Here is a 10,000-nt window from a genome sequence, read left to right on the forward strand (position 1 = left end):
CTACTCTTCCTCACTTTTCTCACTACCTGTCCCATACGCACTGACAAACGCCCAACATTCCCTACCCAACCTAACTGTTACCCACATTAACTTAGATGATATCTCCTTCCATTCCACTATTTTATCTGTCATCCATTCACTCAGCAATAATGCCACACCCTTTCTCACTCTTCCTCTTTCAATCCCAGACACTCTACCAGACATTTCACGAAACATGACTTCACCCTTTCCTTTCATCTTTGTTTCACACAAGACCAATACATCCATCCTTTTACTTTTAAACATACTTCTAATCTCACATCTTTTACTCTCTATCGTACTACATCCAAGCACATTCAAACCGCCCAAAACTAGAGTGCTGGGAGCAATCACTCTCCCCCCCCCGCTCCATCTCTTTGTCTTTGTCTCGTAGGATTTTTATACAGGAGAGGGGGTTCACAGCCCCCTTGTCCCGTCCCTTTTAGTTGCCTCATACGACACGCAGGGATAACGTTGGCTCTATTCTAATTTTTTTATAACCCTGCGGCCACAAGGGGCATTTATATATATATATATATATATATATATATATATATATATATATATATATATATATATATATATATATATATATATATATATATATTCATATATATATATATATATACACACACACACACATATATATATATATATTTTTATATATATATATATATATATATATATATATATATATATATATATATATATATATATATATATATATATATGTATGTATACATACACACACACACATATATATATATAACACACACACACACACACATATATATATATATATATATATATATATATATATATATATATATATATATATATATATATATATATATATATATATGTATGTATACATACACAGACACACACACACACACACACATATATATATATATATATATATATATATATATATATATATATATATATATATATATATATATATATATATATATATATATATATAACGACAAATCGCTGGAACGTGCGATGTCTCAAGATAACAGCAGGCCGGGAGGAAAAAGGAAACGAAGATTGGACAAGCGCTTTCGTGTTATTATTACACCTCTTCACGGTCTTATGGTTTAAAAATACAATTAGAATACAAATAAACCTCTGTGATGACGTAAAACAGAAAAAAATGAGCAAATTACAAATTACTCAAAAGCTAGTTGTTTAAAGATATTGTTTACAAGAAATTCATCCAGTTTGTACATACCTGAACTGCTGTTAAGCAGATCTTCGAAATTTTTCTTAATTAAAACTGTTTCAATGGTATTTCTTTTAACAAAATCTTTGCAAAATGTAAGTTCTTTAGCAACTTTCCAATTAATAGCGTGGTTACACTCATTCATATGCTGAAAAAGACTGTTGGCAATGTTTCCCGTTCTTACATTATATTTATGCTGTTTTAATCGAGTTTCTAGTGCTTTGCCACTTTGACCGATATATTGTTTATTGCACTGATTGCATGGAATTTCGTATATACATCCGTTAATCTGTTTTGGGGAATTTTTTATCAATATATTCTTGAGTGTGTTGTTTCTAAAAATTACATTAATTCCTAAAGGTTTTAAAATTCCAGGTAGAGGTACAAACTGTTTGAAAAATGGAAAACAAGGAGGTTATTCACATTAAAATCATCGTTGTTAACAAAGCCATAAAAAGTTTTCTTTGCCTTTTGACAGGCTTTGTTTATGAGATGTGATGGGTACTTTAAAATAGATGCTATTTCATGAATTTTCCCAAGCTCAGCTTCAAGGAGATCAGGGCAACTTACCCGCAGTGCTCGTAAAAACATGGATGAAAAAACTATAATTTTTGTTGATGAATGATGATTAGAATAGAAATGTATGTACGAATTAACATTCGTAAGTTTTCTATATACAGTAAATTTAAAAGACCTTTCTTGTCTAAATACTACAATATCTAGAAAGGGAAGCTTGTTATCGAATTCTATATATATATATATATATATATATATATATATATATATATATATATATATATATATATATATATATATACATGTATATATATATATATATATATATATATATATATATATATATATATATATATATATATATATCGATATATGTATATATATATATATATATATATATATATATATATATATATATATATATATATATATATATATATATATATATATCGATATATATATATATATATATATATATATATATATATATATATATATATATATATATACATATACTTATATATATATATATATATATATATATATATATATATATATATATATATATATATATATATATATATATATACATATATATATTCCTAGTTGACACAGCATGTGCTGCAGCATTAAATGTCTAACGTATATATATATATATATATATATATATATATATATATATATATATATATATATATATATATGTATATATATATATATATATATATATATATATATATATATATATATATATATATATATATATATATATATTCTGTATAGCAAAACTAAAAGTCTGCCATTATGATATGAAATACTTTGAGTGACTTACATTACGCACGACGTGTTTCTCCTCCTGTGCCACAACGGGGGTTTCGAAGTGCAGGAAGACCAGCTTGGACAATCCCCCAAAGACGATCTTCTTGATGATATACGGAACCTCTGTCCCCCGAACTCCTCGGTGGTGAATGTTTAAGGTTAGCACGGACCTCCACGAGGCGAAGCCGACCAGACAGAATGTCACTCCATAGTACATGCCTAAAGGAAATGTTTTAAATCCAGATGTCATTGCAGTTTCCACTTCAAAAGCTAGAGGAATAGCTTAAGTATTTGCTATAGAGATTAATATAGATTAGTCTAGTACATATTCTCTGAAGAGAATATGTTTATTACAATCAGTGTAGTGTGTAATTGGGTGAGACTTTATGTTACAGATCATTCGTCACTTTCAAAGAAAAAAAAAGTATAAAGAAATTGATGATAATCTAACATAAATGATTTTTCAACAAAAACCATAGCGGTCCCTCCGGGCATTGCTACATGTAATGTTAGAATGAATTCATAGCTCAAAATTAAGTTTACCAACTATGACTAAAAATTAAAATAATAAAACCAGCATAAACCGAAATAGATACTGAATGAAGTTGGGACGCTCATGAAAACAAAAAGTTTCCCCAACTTCGGTTTTTGGTATGTTGTTTTTCAACTTCACGGGAAACTATAGCTTGTATTATAATGAAAATAAACTACCAAGCGTTTATTGCTAATGCCAAACGGGAATATTCGAACCAAAATAATGGAAAATACTCTATGTAATATTCTCAACAATGATTGCATTGTGCACTTTTGTTTTGGCTTTGAGTAAACCCACAATAAATAAAATTATCCCGTATAATGAAGAAAATTATATGTTAATAACATTCATGTCTGATCTTTGCACTTTCCTGTTGTAGCTAGTGTAAAGGTTTAATGGCCGCTCATGAATGGCAATCAGAGGCAAGGGACAATGACATTGCCTTATCAAGCCGGACAATCCCCTAGAGACTGACTATATATACGTAAGATAATCACCCAAGTCCCCCCTCCACCGAAGCTATGACCAACGAGGGCCAGGCAATGGCTGCTGATGACTCAGCAGATAAACCTATAGGCTCCCCCAAAACCCCTATCATTAGTTTACAACGATGATGAGGATGCAGCGACCAAAGAAACGAACGAGTTTGAGCGGGACTCGAACCCCAGTCTAGCGTTCACCAGTCGGGAACTTTACCACATCGGCCATCACAACCGTAAAACTATATAAAAATGATAGAACTTCCTTAGGCAATTTCATTTCCAACTTTTGGAAATTTCCTTTCCTTATTGCTTGGAAATTGACGTTAATTCGATAAAGGAAATGATTAGAGATCATTGTAACTTTGGCCTCTCGTACAATCAACAGTCTAATTGATTTTTGAGAAGTCTGTGTGACGGGCCGAGAGAGGAGTTGTGAAATCAAAGGCAGATTGGAAACGACTGAGTTATATTGTTGTGGAACACTCTCCTTATATACAAAACCTCAAGGCAACAGGACATGATAAGTTCACAAGACAGACAAAATCACAGAGGAAAAACCAGACTTGAATTTTCATGTACGTTTTAGTGCGAGGGAAGAGCGAAGATACAACCATAATATATACAAAAGGAATTATGTACAATTGTGTGAAACACGGTTGGTACATGGCTCCCCCCCTAAAAATGACATACTGTACATGTTAAATAGGGCGCCCTGATCTAGAGAGGCGAACTGTAGGCGGGTCATCTGGCAGAAGATAAGCAGGTTTTAGACGATCAATGGAGACCCAGTCTTCTTTGCCCCGAATGTTTAAGAGGAATGCTTTCGGACTGCGTCGGATCACAAGGTAAGGTCCCGTGTAAGGGGGCGTTAACGGTGGCTTGCTGGTGTCGTTGCGCAGGAAGACGTGCGTTGCAGAGTGCAAGTCCGTTGGTATGTGATGCTTCGCTGGGGGCTTGTAAGTCTGGCGGCACGGAGTAAATTTTCCCACGACGTGACGTATGCGCTGGAGATCGTCGGAGGAGGTTGTAGAAGGAAAAAACTCGGCAGGGACGACCAACGGGTCGCCATACACCATTTCGGGTGCCGAGACGTCGAGGGCGTCTTTAGGAGTGGTCCTTAGTCCAAGGAGGACCCAGGGAAGCTGAGTAAACCAGTTGCAATCCTTGCAGCGGGACATCAAAGCTGCTTTGAGGGTGCGATGAAAACGTTCAACCATTCCATTGGCAGCGGGGTTGTAGGCCGTTGTGTGATGTAGGGTGATGCCCAGGAGATTCGCTAATGACGTCCATAATTGGGTGGTGAAAGTGGTTCCCCTGTCAGAAGTAATATGCTCAGGGATACCGAATCTTGAAATCCATCCAGAGAGTAAGGCAGATGTACATGAGGCGGACGTTGCAGTTTCCATGGGAATGGCTTCAGGCCAATGAGTGCAGCGGTCGATGACGGTAAACAGGTAACGATGTCCTTGTGATGTGGGTAGGGGGCCTACAACGTCGACGTGAATGTGTGCGAAACGACGCTGAGGTTGAGGAAAGGTGCCCACTCCTGAATCCGTGTGTCGATGTACTTTGGAAGTTTGGCAAGAAGTACAGGCACGGACCCAATCCTTAGCATCCTTAGAAATGCCGTGCCAAATGAACTTTGCCTTCAGCAGCTGTGCAGTAGAACTGCACGAGGGATGTGAAAGGCCGTGGATGAAATCAAACACCTGTCGGCGCATGGGAGCAGGAATCCAAGGTCGCGGTCTACCAGTACTGACGTCACAGAGGAGGGTGGTGTTGGAGTTTTCGAGGGGAAAATCCTCCCAACGGAGGGACGTGCAGGATGTCCTACAAGCTTGATACTCTGGATCCTGTCGTTGGGCTTCAGCCAGGGCGTTGTAATCCAATCCCAGTTGAACGGCAGCCAACGTGTTTCTTGACAGGGCATCGTCAACGGGATTCATTTTCCCAGGGACGTATTGGAGGGTGCAATTGTATTCAGCTACGGCGGAGAGATGTCGGCGCTGACGGGCGGACCAGGCGTCAGACTGTCGAGTGAAGGCGTGCACCAGAGGCATGTGGTCTGTGCGAATGACGAAGGGCGTACCTTCTAAGAAATGGCGAAAGTGACGGACAGCCAGGTGTACCGCCAGCAATTCTCGATCGAAGGTAGAATAACCCGATTCTCCCTTGGACAGTTTTCTGCTGAAGAAGGCCAATGGGCGGGGCGAGCCTTTGACCACCTGCTCGAGTACTGCACCAATAGCGACGTCGCTGGCATCGGTGGAGAGAAGGAGAGGGGCGTGTGGGATAGGAAAAGTGAGAGCCGCAGCAGTTGATAGGGCCTTCTTTGCATTGCAGAAGGCCGCTTCTTGAAGGGGACCCCACTTCAGGTCCTTTGGCTTGCCCTTGAGGGAGGCGTAGAGGGGAGCAAGAGTGGCGGCAATGGCTGGCAGAAAACGGTGATAATAGTTGATCATGCCCAAGAATTCCTGCAGAGCTTTGACGGTCGAGGGCGTGGGGAAATTCTGAACGGCTGCTACCTTCTCAGGGAGGGGATGGACTCCTTCAGGAATGATACGGTGCCATAAGAACGACACTTCGTTGGCGCCAAAGGTACACTTTTCGTACCGGACTACAAGGCCGTTTTGTTGCAGGCGGTCGAGCACGATGCGCAGGTGATGGAGGTGTTCCTCTTTTGAGGAGGAGAACACAAGTATGTCGTCCACATAACATACACAGAAAGGGAGGTCCCCTAAGATGCCATCCATGAGACGTTGAAACGTTGCCCCAGCATTACGAAGGCCAAAACAGGAGTAATTGAAGGTGTATGTGCCAAACTGAGTGGTGATGGCAGTCTTGGGGATGTCTTCTGGGTTCATAGGCACCTGATAATACCCCTTCAGGAGGTCAAGCGTAGAGAAAACCTTTGCTTTGTGCAGGTAGGAGGTTACATCGGCAATGTTTGGGAGGGGGTAGTGATCCTGTTCTGTTTGCATGTTCAGGCGCCTGTAATCCCCGCACGGACGGAGGGAGCCGTCTTTCTTCAGAACGATGTGTAAGGGTGACGACCATGTGCTGGAGGCCTTTTGGCAAAGGCCCATTTTCTCCATTTCGGCGAACGTCTGTTTGGCGGCTGCCAATCGTTCCGGTGCCAGACGTCTGAATTTTGCGAAGACTGGGGGTCCCGTCGTCTTGATATGGTGATAAATACTGTGCTTAGCAGGAACCGTGGGCGTTTGGCGAAGTTCTGGACGGAAAACTTCCGGGTACGACGTGAGGAGGTGGGCGTAGGCATCCGTGGGTGCACTGATGTGGAGAGCGAGGTTAGAGGGGGCGGGTTGAAGAGGTGTCGACAAGTACGAGTCCGCGTTGACCAATCGAATGATAATGTGAGGCTCTCGTAACCGTAGGTGGGTATCGCAGATCCGTTGGCAGCTACCAAGCGGACGTCGGCAGATGTAGACAGACTACGTTGTGCCTTGAAGAGTTTCCTTGGCAAAAGAGAACGACAAGCACCCGTGTCTACCAAAAATCGCACGCCCGTTCCTGCATCCTGTAAAAAGAAAAGATTAGAAACATGGGAGGCCACCGACACAAGCGATGGCCTACTTACACGTTTTTTGGCCACTGACAATCTTTGGCACATTTCTTCGCGGTTGCCCCGAATCTGAAGTGGTAGTAGCAAAACTGCGGTGGATGGGAGGTAGTAAGTGGCTGTAGAAGTCGTTCGTTGGGGCGCGAGCGATTGGTGGGTGGTGGGCGGCTTTGTCTCCGCTTCGGCACGTCACGGGGTAGGCGTGTATGTCCTACGGCATTCATGTCAGCTTCGGTGTACGTTGAATAGGTATCCTCGTCGTCAGGGGTGGAGGCGTTGATGGAGGTCTTGAAGTGGCTGTCCATAAGGGCGTCGGCTTTGGTCATCAAGTCCTTTATGGGTAAACTATCGACATCGGGTATGGCAGCGCGCACAGGTTCAGGTAAACGGCGTATCCAAAGGGCACGGAGTAGGTTCACCTCACGAGGAGAGCCGTCTGCGGCAGGTTGAAGGCGAGTGATACTGGTCATTTCCCTGAGGGCAAGCGAAGCCCTTTGGTCCCCCAACGGTTGCTGCGAGAGCAGAAAAAGCTTTGCTATACGGGCGGCTGGCGACGACGAGGACTGTTGCAGAAGGTATGATTTGAGGTCGTCATACGCTATTGGGGTGTCTCCTTGTTCACAAAGCCAGTCGGATATTTCTGGGAAGGTGTCCTCGGGTATCGCCGCGAGAACATAATCCGCTTTGGTGGTTGAGCGAGTCACGCCCCTGATACGAAACTGGACTTCTGCGCGCTGAAACCAAGCAAACGCCTCTCCGCTGGCAAACGATGAAAGTTTGAATGGAGAGGCCGTAGCGCCAACTGCCGTAGAGTCCGTCATAGTACCAACGATGGAGGGGCGAGGGGGTGGGGGTGGAAGGCGGTGGAAGCGAGTCGACTTCCGGGGTCACCAATGTGACGGGCCGAGAGAGGAGTTGTGAAATCAAAGGCAGATTGGAAACGACTGAGTTATATTGTTGTGGAACACTCTCCTTATATACAAAACCTCAAGGCAACAGGACATGACAAGTTCACAAGACAGACAAAATCACAGAGGAAAAACCAAACTTGAATTTTCATGTTCGTTTTAGTGCGAGGGAAGAGCGAAGATACACCCATAATACATACAAAAGGAATTATGTACAATTGTGTGAAACACGGTTGGTACATCTGGATCTCAGAAAGCAATAGGCATTAGCTGTAAATTTATACAATAAACGAGTGATTAATTTTGTATGAAGTCAGTCTGTACTCATTCGAATAAGCATCAGATGTAACATAAAGACAATCATTGGCGGATATGATTAAATCTGAAGATTATTTTATCAAAATAGGATTATTTTGGAATTATTAATTTGTTTCAATATTTAACATTAAAATACAACATGAGGATTTATGTATTAAATTTTTACGGAATATGATAGAAGAAATGTACAATTATTGAATAATTAACTTTTCAACAAATTTTTTTGATTTACATATATGACTACTGAATAAGTAATAATATCCTCAATACACAATAAAGAGGGTACCTTGCAGCATAAGGTGTCTTTATCTTTGAAGAGTATTTTCAGATAGTTGTATTTTCTATCCTAGGGAAACCTTCATGTTTGAGAAAAAATATATATTCATATACATATACATTATATATGTATATGCATATTATATACACATATGGATATGTATAAATAATATATATATATATATATATATATATATATATATATATATATATATATATATATATATATATATACAGTATATATATATATATAGATATATATTTCTATATATATATATATATATATATATATATATATATATATATATATATATATATATATATATATATATATATATATATATATATATATATATATATATATATAGGTTGTAGGTTGGCCAGGGCACCAGCCACCCGTTGAGATACTACCGCTAGAGAGTTATGGGGTCTTTTGACTGGCCAGACAGTACTACATTGGATCCTCCTCTCTGGTTACGGTTCATTTTCCCTTTGCCTACATACACACTGAATAGTCTGGCATATTCTTTACATATTCTCCTCTATCCTCATACACCTGACAACACAGATTACCAAACAATTCTTCATCACCCAAGGGGTTACTGCACTGTAATTGTTCAGTGCCACTTTCCTCTTGGTAAGGGTAGAAGAGACTCTTTAGCTATGGTAAGCAGCTCTTCTAGGAGAAGGACACTCCAAAATCAAACCACTGTTCTCTAGTCTTGGGTAGTGCCATAGCCTCTGTACCATGGCCTTTCACTGTCTTGGGTTAGAGTTCTCTTGCTTGAGGGTACACTCGAGCACACACTCCTATCTTATTTCTCTTCCTCTTGTTTTGTTAAAGTTTTTATAGTTTATATAGGAGATATTTATTGTTGTTACTCTTCTTAGAATATTTTATTTTCCTTTCTTCCTTTCCGCACTGAGCTATTTTCCCTGTTGGAGCCCCTGGGCTTATAGCATACTGCTTTTCCAACTAGGGTTGTAGCTTAGTAAGTAATAATAATAATAATAATATATATATATATATATATATATATATATATATATATATATATATATATATATATATATATATATATATATATATGTATATATATATATATATATATATATATATATATATATATATATATATATATATATATATATATATATATATATATGTATATATATATATATATATATATATATATATATATATATATATATATATATATATATATATATATATATATATATATATATGTGTGTATATATATATATATATATATATATATATATATATATATGTATGTATATATAAATAAATAAATATAT

The 10,000-nt window shown here is 38.6% G+C and overlaps 1 pseudogene; it reads right to left on the reverse strand.

Annotated features, from left to right (window-relative positions):
* Window positions 1–10,000, reverse strand: part of LOC137650877 (CHRNA7-FAM7A fusion protein-like) — a 147,365-nt pseudogene that overhangs the window by 119,521 nt on the left and 17,844 nt on the right.

Source organism: Palaemon carinicauda, chromosome 12 (genome assembly GCF_036898095.1).
Source record: "Palaemon carinicauda isolate YSFRI2023 chromosome 12, ASM3689809v2, whole genome shotgun sequence".
Lineage (NCBI taxonomy): Eukaryota > Metazoa > Arthropoda > Malacostraca > Decapoda > Palaemonidae > Palaemon > Palaemon carinicauda.